We start from the raw sequence: 11,850 nt of genomic DNA on the forward strand, positions 1-11,850 counted from the left end.
CCAGTCAGAGACCACCATGGTGTGTTGGAGCTGGTCCAGTCACTCAGAGACCCCCCATGGTGTGTTAGAGCTGGTCCAGTCAGAGACCCCCATGGTGTGTTGGAGCTGGTCCAGTCACTCAGCGACCCCCATGGTGTGTTGGAGCTGGTCCAGTCATTCAGAGACCCCCCATGGTGTGTTGGAGATGGTCCAGTCAGAGACCCCCCATGGTGTGTTGGAGCTGGTCCAGTAACTCAGAGACCCCCATGGTGTGTTGGAGCTGGTCCAGTCAGAGACCCCCCATGGTGTGTTGGAGCTGGTCCAGTCACTCAGAGACCCCCCATGGTGTGTTGGAGCTGGTCCAGTCAGAGACCCCCCCATGGTGTGTTGGAGCTGGTCCAGTCACTCAGAGACCCCCATGGTGTGTTGGAGCTGGTCCACTCAGAGACCCCCTTGGTGTGTTAGAGCTGGTCCAGTCAGAGACCCCCATGGTGTGTTGGAGCTGGTCCAGTCACTCAGAGACCCCCCATGGTGTGTTAGTGCTGGTCCAGTCAGAGACCCCCATGGTGTGTTGGAGCTGGTCCAGTCACTCAGTGACCCCCATGGTGTGTTGGAGCTGGTCCAGTCACTCAGAGACCCCCCATGGTGTGTTGGAGCTGGTCCAGTCAGAGACCCCCCATGGTGTGTTGGAGCTGGTCCAGTAACTCAGAGACCCCCCATGGTGTGTTGGAGCTGGTCCAGTCAGAGACCCCCCATGGTGTGTTGGAGCTGGTCCAGTCACTCAGAGACCCCCATGGTGTGTTGGAGCTGGTCCACTCAGAGACCCCCATGGTGTGTTGGAGCTGGTCCAGTCAGAGACCCATCAGAAATACATTAACACCAATAACAAACGATAATGCATAGGATATGAGTCTGGCAGGTACAGTGGCTTGCGAAAGTATTCACCCCCCTTGGCATTTATCCTATTTTGTTGCCTTGCAACCTGGAATTAAAATAGATTTTTTGGAAGTTTGTATCATTTGATTTACACAACATGCCTACCACTTTGAAAATGCTAAATATATTTTATTGTGAAACAAACAAGAAATAAGACAAAAAAAACTGAAAACTTGAGCGTGCATAACTAATCAGCCCCCCCACCCCCACCCCCCCCCCCCCCCCACCCCCCACAGTCAATACTTTGTAGAGCCACCTTTTGCAGCAATTACAGCTGCAAGTCTCTTGGGGTATGTCTCTATAAGCTTGGCACATCTAGCCACTGGGATTTTTGCCCATTCTTCAAGGCAAAACTGCTCCAGCTCCTTCAAGTTGGATGGGTTCCACTCATGTACAGCAATCTTTAGGTCATACCACAGATTCTCAATTGGATTGAGTTCTGGGATTTGACTAGGCCATTCCCAGACATTTAAATGGTTCCCCTTAAACCACTCAAGTGTTGCTTTAGCAGTTTGCTTATGGTCATTGTCCTGCTGGAAGGTGAACCTCCATCCCAGTCTCAAATCTCTGGAAGACTGACAGGTTTCCCTCAAGAATTTCCCTGTATTTAGAGCCAGCCATCCTTTATTCAATTCTGACCAGTTTCCCAGTCCATGCCAATGAAAAACATCCCCACAGCATGATACTGACACCCCCATGCTCACTGTGGGGATGGTATACTCGGGGTGATGGTGTACTCGGGGTGATGAGAGGTGTTGGGTTTGCTCCAGCCATAGCGTTTTCCTAGATGGCCAAAAAGCTCAATTTTAGTCTTATCTGACCAGAGTACCTTCTTCCATATTTTTGGGGAGTCTTCCACATGCCTTTTGGCGAACACCAAACGTGTTTGCTGATTTTCTTTAAGCAATGGCTTTTTTTCTGGCACTCTTCCATAAAGCCCAGCTCTGTGGAGTGTACAGCTTAAAGTGGTCCTATGGAGAGATACTCCAATCTCTGCTGTGGAGCTTTGCAGCTCCTTCAGGGTTATCATTGGTATCTTTGTTGCCTCTCTGATTAATGCCCTCCTTGCCTGGTCTGTGAGTTTTGGTGGGCGGCCCTCTCTTGGCAGGTTTGTTGTGGTGCCATATTCTTTCCATTTTTTAATAATGGATTTAATGGTGCTCTGTGGGAGCAGAGCCTTGGTCTTAGTATTTTGTGTTTTCTTTAATTATTTGTTCAGGCCAGGGTGTGACATGGGTTATTGTGTTGTCGTATTGGGGGTTTTTGTAGGCATTGGGATTGTGGTTGATTAGGGGTGTGTCGAGTGTAGGCTTGGCTGCCTGAGGCGGTTCTCGATCAGGGTCAGGTGCTTCTCGTTGCCTCTGATTGGGAACCATATTTAGGTAGCCTGAGTTCGCTGTGTATTTCGTGGGTTTGTTCCTGTCTCTGTGTAGTTTCACCAGATAGGCTGTAATTAGGTTTCACGTTCCGTTTGTTGTTTTTGTATTTATTAGTTATTTCATGTATCGTCACCATTTCCTCATTAAAGATCATGATTAACCACCACGCTGCATTTCGGTCCGACTCTCTTTCGACAAACGAAGAACGCCGTTATATCCACAACTTTGTCCCTGACCTGTTTGGAGAGCTCCTTGGTCTTCATGGTGCCGCTTGCTTTGTGGTGCCCATTGTTTAGTGGTGTTGCAGACTCTGAGGCCTTTCAGAACAGGTGTATATATACTGAAATCATGTGACAGATCATGTGACACATAGATTTCACACAGGTGGACTTAACTTTAACTAATTATGTGACTTCTGAAGGTAATTGATTGCACCAGGTTTAGGGTTATGGTTAGGGTTAGTGGTTAGGTTTATAATTAGGGTTAGGGTAAGGGGTAAGGGGTTAGTGGTTAGGTTTAGCGTTAGTGTTAGTGTTAGGGTTAGGGTTAGGGTTAAGGTTAGGGTTATGGGTTAGGGAAAATAGGATTTTGAATTGAATTTATTTGAGGGCCCCACGAGAATAGAGGAACATGTGTGTGAGAGAGTCTGGCAGGTAGCTTGTGGGGAAAATGGTGGGTCTCTGATTACATAGGCTGACTGGGACCATAGTGTTGCTGTAATGGCAGACAGCTCTCACTACTGTAGGACCATAGTGTGCTGTAATGACAGATAGCTCTCACTACTGTAGGACTATAATTTACTGTAATGACAGACAGCTCTCACTACTGTAGGACCATAGTGTACTGTAATGACAGACAGCGGTCACCTCTGTAGGACCATAGTGTACTGTAATGACAGACAGCTCTCACTACTGTAGGACCATAGTGTACTGTAACGACAGACAGCTCTCACTACTGACTGGGACCATAGTGTACTGTAATGACAGACAGCTCTCACTACTGATTGGGACCATAGTGTACTGTAATGAAAGACAGCTCTCACTACTGTAGGACCATAGTTTACTGTAATGACAGACAGCTCTCACTACTGTAGGACCATAGTGTACTGTAATGAAAGACAGCTCTCACTACTGACTGGGACCATAGTGTACTGTAATGAAAGACAGCTCTCACTACTGACTGGGACCATAGTGTACTGTAATGACAGACAGCTCTCACTACTGTAGGACCATAGTGTACTGTAATGACAGACAGCTCTCACTACTGTAGGACCATAGTTTACTGTAATGACAGACAGCTCTCACTACTGTAGGACCATAGTTTACTGTAATGACAGACAGCTCTCACTACTGTAGGACCATAGTGTACTGTAATGACAGACAGCTCTCACTACTGACTGGGACCATAGTGTACTGTAATGACAGACTGCTCTCACTACTGTAGGACCATAGTGTACTGTAATGACAGACAGCTCTCACTACTGTAGGACCATAGTGTACTGTAATGACAGACAGCTCTCACTACTGTAGGACCATAGTGTACTGTAATGACAGACAGCTCTCACTACTGTAGGACCATAGTGTACTGTAATGAGAGACAGCTCTCACTACAGACTGGGACCATAGTGTACTGTAATGAAAGACAGCTCTCACTACTGACTGGGACCATAGTGTACTGTAATGAAAGACAGCTCTCACTACTGTAGGACCATAGTGTACTGTAATGACAGACAGCTCTCACTACTGACTGGTACCATAGTGTACTGTAATGACAGACTGCTCTCACTACTGTAGGACCATAGTGTACTGTAATGAAAGACAGCTCTCACTACTGACTGGGACCATAGTGTACTGTAATGACAGACAGCTCTCACTACTGTAGGACCATAGTTTACTGTAATGACAGACAGCTCTCACTACTGACTGGGACCATAGTGTACTGTAATGAAAGACAGCTCTCACTACTGACTGGGACCATAGTGTACTGTAATGACAGACAGCTCTCACTACTGTAGGACCATAGTGTACTGTAATGACAGACAGCTCTCACTACTGTAGGACCATAGTTTACTGTAATGACAGACAGCTCTCACTACTGTAGGACCATAGTTTACTGTAATGACAGACAGCTCTCACTACTGTAGGACCATAGTGTACTGTAATGACAGACAGCTCTCACTACTGACTGGGACCATAGTGTACTGTAATGACAGACTGCTCTCACTACTGTAGGACCATAGTGTACTGTAATGACAGACAGCTCTCACTACTGTAGGACCATAGTGTACTGTAATGACAGACAGCTCTCACTACTGTAGGACCATAGTGTACTGTAATGACAGACAGCTCTCACTACTGTAGGACCATAGTGTACTGTAATGAGAGACAGCTCTCACTACAGACTGGGACCATAGTGTACTGTAATGAAAGACAGCTCTCACTACTGACTGGGACCATAGTGTACTGTAATGAAAGACAGCTCTCACTACTGTAGGACCATAGTGTACTGTAATGACAGACAGCTCTCACTACTGACTGGTACCATAGTGTACTGTAATGACAGACTGCTCTCACTACTGTAGGACCATAGTGTACTGTAATGACAGACAGCTCTCACTACTGTAGGACCATAGTGTACTGTAATGACAGACAGCTCTCACTACTGTAGGACCATAGTGTACTGTAATGACAGACAGCTCTCACTACTGTAGGACCATAGTGTACTGTAATGAGAGACAGCTCTCACTACAGACTGGGACCATAGTGTACTGTAATGACAGACAGCTCTCACTACTGACTGGGACCATAGTGTACTATAATGACAGACAGCTCTCACTACTGTAGGACCATAGTGTACTATAATGACAGACAGCTCTCACTACTGTAGGACCATAGTTTACTATAATGACAGACATCTCTCACTACTGACTGGGACCATAGTGTACTGTAATGAAAGACAGCTCTCACTACTGTAGGACCATAGTGTACTGTAATGACAGACAGCTCTCACTACTGACTGGGACCATAGTGTACTGTAATGACAGACAGCTCTCACTACTGTAGGACCATAGTGTACTGTAATGAAAGACAGTTCTCACTACTGTAGGACCATAGTTTACTGTAATGACAGACAGCTCTCACTACTGACTGGGACCATAGTGTACTGTAATGACAGACAGCTCTCACTACTGTAGGACCATAGTTTACTGTAATGACAGACAGCTCTCACTACTGTAGGACCATAGTGTACTGTAATGAAAGACAGCTCTCACTACTGACTGGGACCATAGTGTACTGTAATGACAGACAGCTCTCACTACTGTAGGACCATAGTGTACTGTAATGACAGACAGCTCTCACTACTGTAGGACCATAGTTTACTGTAATGACAGACAGCTCTCACTACTGACTGGGACCATAGTGTACTGTAATGAAAGACAGCTCTCACTACTGACTGGGACCATAGTGTACTGTAATGACAGACAGCTCTCACTACTGTAGGACCATAGTGTACTGTAATGACAGACAGCTCTCACTACTGTAGGACCATAGTTTACTGTAATGACAGACAGCTCTCACTACTGTAGGACCATAGTTTACTGTAATGACAGACTGCTCTCACTACTGTAGGACCATAGTGTACTGTAATGACAGACAGCTCTCACTACTGTAGGACCATAGTTTACTGTAATGACAGACAGCTCTCACTACTGTAGGACCATAGTGTACTGTAATGAGAGACAGCTCTCACTACAGACTGGGACCATAGTGTACTGTAATGACAGACAGCTCTCACTACTGTAGGACCATAGTGTACTATAACGACAGACAGCTCTCACTACTGTAGGACCATAGTTTACTATAATGACAGACATCTCTCACTACTGACTGGGACCATAGTGTACTGTAATGAAAGACAGCTCTCACTACTGACTGGGACCATAGTGTACTGTAATGAAAGACAGCTCTCACTACTGTAGGACCATAGTGTACTGTAATGACAGACAGCTCTCACTACTGACTGGTACCATAGTGTACTGTAATGACAGACTGCTCTCACTACTGTAGGACCATAGTGTACTGTAATGACAGATAGCTCTCACTACTGTAGGACCAGTGTACTGTAATGACAGACAGCTCTCACTACTGTAGGACCATAGTGTACTGTAATGACAGACAGCTCTCACTACTGTAGGACCATAGTGTACTGTAATGAGAGACAGCTCTCACTACAGACTGGGACCATAGTGTACTATAATGACAGACAGCTCTCACTACTGTAGGACCATAGTGTACTATAATGACAGACAGCTCTCACTACTGTAGGACCATAGTTTACTATAATGACAGACATCTCTCACTACTGACTGGGACCATAGTGTACTGTAATGACAGACAGCTCTCACTACTGACTGGGACGATAGTGTACTGTAATGAAAGACAGCTCTCACTACTGTAGGACCATAGTGTACTGTAATGACAGACAGCTCTCACTACTGACTGGGACCATAGTGTACTGTAATGACAGACAGCTCTCACTACTGTAGGACCATAGTGTACTGTAATGAAAGACAGTTCTCACTACTGTAGGACCATAGTTTACTGTAATGACAGACAGCTCTCACTACTGACTGGGACCATAGTGTACTGTAATGACAGACAGCTCTCACTACTGTAGGTCCATAGTTTACTGTAATGACAGACAGCTCTCACTACTGTAGGACCATAGTTTACTGTAATGACAGACAGCTGTCACTACTGACTGGGACCATAGTGTACTGTAATGACAGACAGCTCCCACTACTGACTGGGACCATAGTGTACTGTAATGACAGACAGCTCTCACTACTGTAGGACCATAGTTTACTGTAATGACAGACAGCTCTCACTACTGTAGGACCATATTGTACTGTAATGAAAGACAGCTCTCACTACTGTAGGACCATAGTTTACTGTAATGACAGACAGCTCTCACTACTGTAGGACAATAGTGTACTGTAATGACAGACAGCTCTTACTACTGACTGGGACCATAGTTTACTGTATTGACAGATAGATCTCACTACTGTAGGACCATAGTGTACTGTAATGACAAGCAGCTCTCACTACTGACTGGGACCATAGTGTACTGTAATGACAGACCATAGTGTACTGTAATGAAAGACGGCTCTCACTACTGTAGGACCATAGTGTACTGTAATGACAGACAGCTCTCACTACTGACTGGGACCATAGTGTACTGTAATGAAAGACAGCTCTCACTACTGTAGGACCATATTGTACTGTAATGACAGATAGCTCTCACTACTGACTGGGACCATAGTGTACTGTAATGACAGACAGCTCTCACTACTGACTAGGACCATAGTGTACTGTAATGAAAGACAGCTCTATAGTTTACTGATTCTAAAGTGGTGAAGCCAAGAGGTACACAAGCACATACATCAATTTGATTTGATTTTGAACACACACACCAAACATACACACACCGTACACACTGTACACACACTGTACACACACCGTACACACACACACACACTGTACACACACTGTACACACACCGTACACACACATAAACACACTGTACACACACTGTACACACACACACCGTACACACACACACCGTACACACACACTGTACACACACACCATACACACACACCGTACACACACCGTACACACACCCACCCCGTACACACCCACCCTGCACACAGAGGTGGTAGGCCTAAGAGGTTCAACATCAGCACTGAGGACAGAAAGGTGGAGACAGTACTTCCTATAACAACAAACCAGCTTCAGCTTCTAATGCACAAATAAGGTACATAAGGTTTATATTAGGATTGACTGGTACATTACACTACTGGCCTACATTTTCCTCACCGCATCACACACTAGTTTATTTCAGGCATAAATAAAATGAGGACATATGTATAGGCCTGTGATGTTATCTGTCTGACATCAACAGAACTCGAAGTCTTCCTGAGTTTGGCCTAATATATATATTTTTTACAACTGCCTGGTTCACACCTCTGACAACGGTTCTATTTACCTGTAATGGGTCATCTCCTGATCTACTATGCTATAGGCTAGCTATAGTTTATCGGCAAAGACATATGGCACTGAGGTCGCACTGAATAGAACGTCAATAGGCCTACAAAGCGTGGTCCATTCATGATTACTCTGCTGACCGAATGAAATGGTATAGTGAATGTAGTCTAATCCGTAATCAATAATAAACGAAAGGACACTGAACGGAATTAAGCGGTCAACAGCCCGAAAGCTAACCACGCCACTTGGGTTAGCAGGAGGGCAGGAGCCGCTCACACTAGGTAGTGTGGCAACAGGCAGGTCTAGATCAGACCGCGGGAACGAGAGTAGCCTAGTCTAAAAGCTATATATTTTAAAACCTGATGTCCTTTCGTTTACTTTCGTAAAATAATACGTTTTGGCCGTGACCGCACTATGTAACGCGACGATGTGCTAAATGTATGGGAGAATAAAAACTGAGGCCGTAAAATCTAGGCTACTTAAAATCAAAGTCGAGAACAGCAAAACAGCGGGAAAAAAACGAACAAACGGTTGTTCACACCGTGACCTGAAATCCCTTGAGAGCTGTTAGAGGACAGACGGCACCATATCCCATTTATAGTGCTCTAGAAAATATGGTGTAATTTGGGACCAAATCAGAATTTAGCAGCGAGGAGCCTTCTCCACTTTTCCTCTGGAAAAAAGGAAGCCCGAGCTCGTTGCGTAAAAAAAACAACATGAGAATAGATGTGGATCTCATCTGACGGAAAATTCAAATAAACCAGGATATGATGATAATAACAATAATAAGTTGGTTATTTCAACAACAGGCTATTAGAGAAGAAGCACCATTGGTTTCCAAGGCATGTTCAGTGTGGCACCCAGATACGGAGGTCATGGCAGGGCGGCCTATCAAAGATCACCTGTCCATGGTGCTGAAAAGGCCGCCCGAGGCTGCGCAATGCCGGGAGCACCAAATCAACATTTAATGGCGAATGAAAGAGCCTATAGGCTACAATTCAAGGAGGAAAGTTGGACTACATTTCGTTACGAGTTTGCTAAAGTTGACATAATAGTATCGGTCAACAACAACCAGCCATCGGTGCAGAAATATTATCAGAGGAATCCCCATGTGTGATGCTGCGTTACGCAATGTAGACTGCTATGACCAATACGCCTCCTATGAGACAGATAACAAATATTAATAGCGAGTGTCAGGGGGTTGACACCAAGATGATATGTAGGCTATGTAATAGTTATACTCTGAGACCAAACCAATCAACTGCTGCGCCACATATGCTGAGGCACAAGCTTAGGCAGGATTCCATGTACGAGACCACCGTCTGCTGCTCGCAGCTCGAGCACTCTCTCTCTCTGTTGCTATGGGCCCCCGCCCCTCCTCTCTCTGCTGACGCCACGGTGTCGGTGGCACGGATAAAGGACAAGGCAACTATAACCTACTCCGTAGTTTGTCTTAAATCACTGCATTGTAGGCTATTCCGTCATATAGCCTAAGGACACTGTAGTGATTTAGCCACTGTTGTGAGTTAGTAATGCTCAGCTCAACGTGGGAAGAGTCAAATAGTCTACTGCGCAACATGCATGCAACAGACAGACCCTTGATCGGAATAGGCCTATAGGCTATTGCTTGATGCATATTCAACGTTAATATGTCCCACATTATCCGTATCTTGTTTGAGATTTTAAACGCAAAATCCCAAAATATAGATTATAGTGTGATGACAATTGAGGCCCTGCGCATAAGCCTGTGACTTTAACTAGATTATAAATCCCGAAACTAACCTGTTCATGTGCCATGTCTTGTCCATGAATGCAAATTACATGTAACCTACTTTAGCACTATACGTTTCACACGCGAGCATCGATCCATGATAAATGAATCGATAGGTGATCGAAAATATCGATGCGCATCAGTGGGCTATCATTTTGTGCCTGCACTGAGACCGTGCGTTTCCTCCATTGCATCCTGTAAACGGGCTCCAAGCATTAAAACTGAATCGACCCACAAGTTTGTAAACGATTACAACATTGGCATTAGGGTAAAATGCATGTGTGAAACCATATTTATCCAATAGGGGTGCGATCATGTGTTAGTCCGTTGGTTACCTGTCGGCTAATAATAATGATGATCTGTTGCTGCTAGGCTAACCTAACTACGGCTGCCTGGATGTATGCAGATACAACTGTGAAAACGCATTGACACTTCCAATAACCCGTTATGGTTTGTGTCATATGTTCATATTTTTAAAAGAGAAGGTAACAAGCCATTCCGTCTCCAACCCATACCAGAATAAATATCATGCATCTCCCCCAACAACACAGACACACACACAGCTTGAAAACAGCTGAATATCAAAAAAAGACATTACCTTGATGGTTCTCAAGGGTGTCCTCTGGTATGTACATGTTTGTGCTTTCATTCATACCATAAATATGGTCCAGCTTTATCCGTAGGTGAATGGAGAAAAGGCTTGTAAAAGGAGTAGAGAGGAAGAAAAAAAAAGAAACCAAAGAGAAGGAAAATAAAAAAAGAATAACGCCCGGACAGCTTTCGATATTCCTTTTTTTTGTTGTTGTTGCGTTTCAGTAAATATTACCTGATCCCCATTCTGGAGTTGGAACACATAAATAGATATTCGCTTGAACCACCTAAGAAGACGAACCAGTGCATCCTCGGAACATCCGGGCCCTACCTAAGAAACATGGCACTAGCACCATTTGCTGCTAGCCTACCTATTAATCAAAATCCTATCAATTTGCCCGCAGATGTTTTAAATAGGGTACATCAAAAGCCGGACCAATGACACCAAACCCCGCGCGCTGCCACTGATGCCGTAAAAGGAATAGAAGCAAAGATTCAAGCTCTCAGCGCAACAAAAAAAGATCTATATTCCAGAACTGCTGCTCACACAGGGTTAAATCTTCCAATAGAATCGATTCCACCAAATGCTGTCCAAAAAACAGGCAAATACACGTGGCCTCATTTACAGATACTTTATGTCATCAATTCCAGGCCAAAATCGTACGAAACGGGAGTTGTTCAATAGCCCTGTGGAGAGCGGCCGCTTGTACCTTTCTGCAGTGATATTGTCTGGTGAGAGGAAAGAGAGGGAGAGCGCACAAGAGAGAGGGGGGTGACGACCAAGCCCCCTCCCCTGTAGACGATCTGACTGGTTCCAGATGTTAGCCTGTTACAACGTTAGAAAACAGAGTAAACCGTCCATGATTTTCCAGACTTGCTATCTCTGGAGAGGGAGCTAAATAATCACAGTGAAGTCAGATAGGGCTTGTGCTTTGATTTCTGGGGGATGGAAGAAGGAAGGAGGAAATCTGTTAAACCTGACTTGAATTATATCTGGATGGATTCAATCCCAAGCGGGAGACCTGTATCACTGACAATAGCAGGCGAACCAGTTTGTAAACATGCTGGTTTTTTAAATGCCTTAGTGGCTTAATATACACATTTATGGGAAGCCGATGGAAGATAATTAAGTTTACACCTTAGTCGG

Source organism: Oncorhynchus kisutch, unplaced genomic scaffold (genome assembly GCF_002021735.2).
Source record: "Oncorhynchus kisutch isolate 150728-3 unplaced genomic scaffold, Okis_V2 scaffold718, whole genome shotgun sequence".
NCBI lineage: Eukaryota > Metazoa > Chordata > Actinopteri > Salmoniformes > Salmonidae > Oncorhynchus > Oncorhynchus kisutch.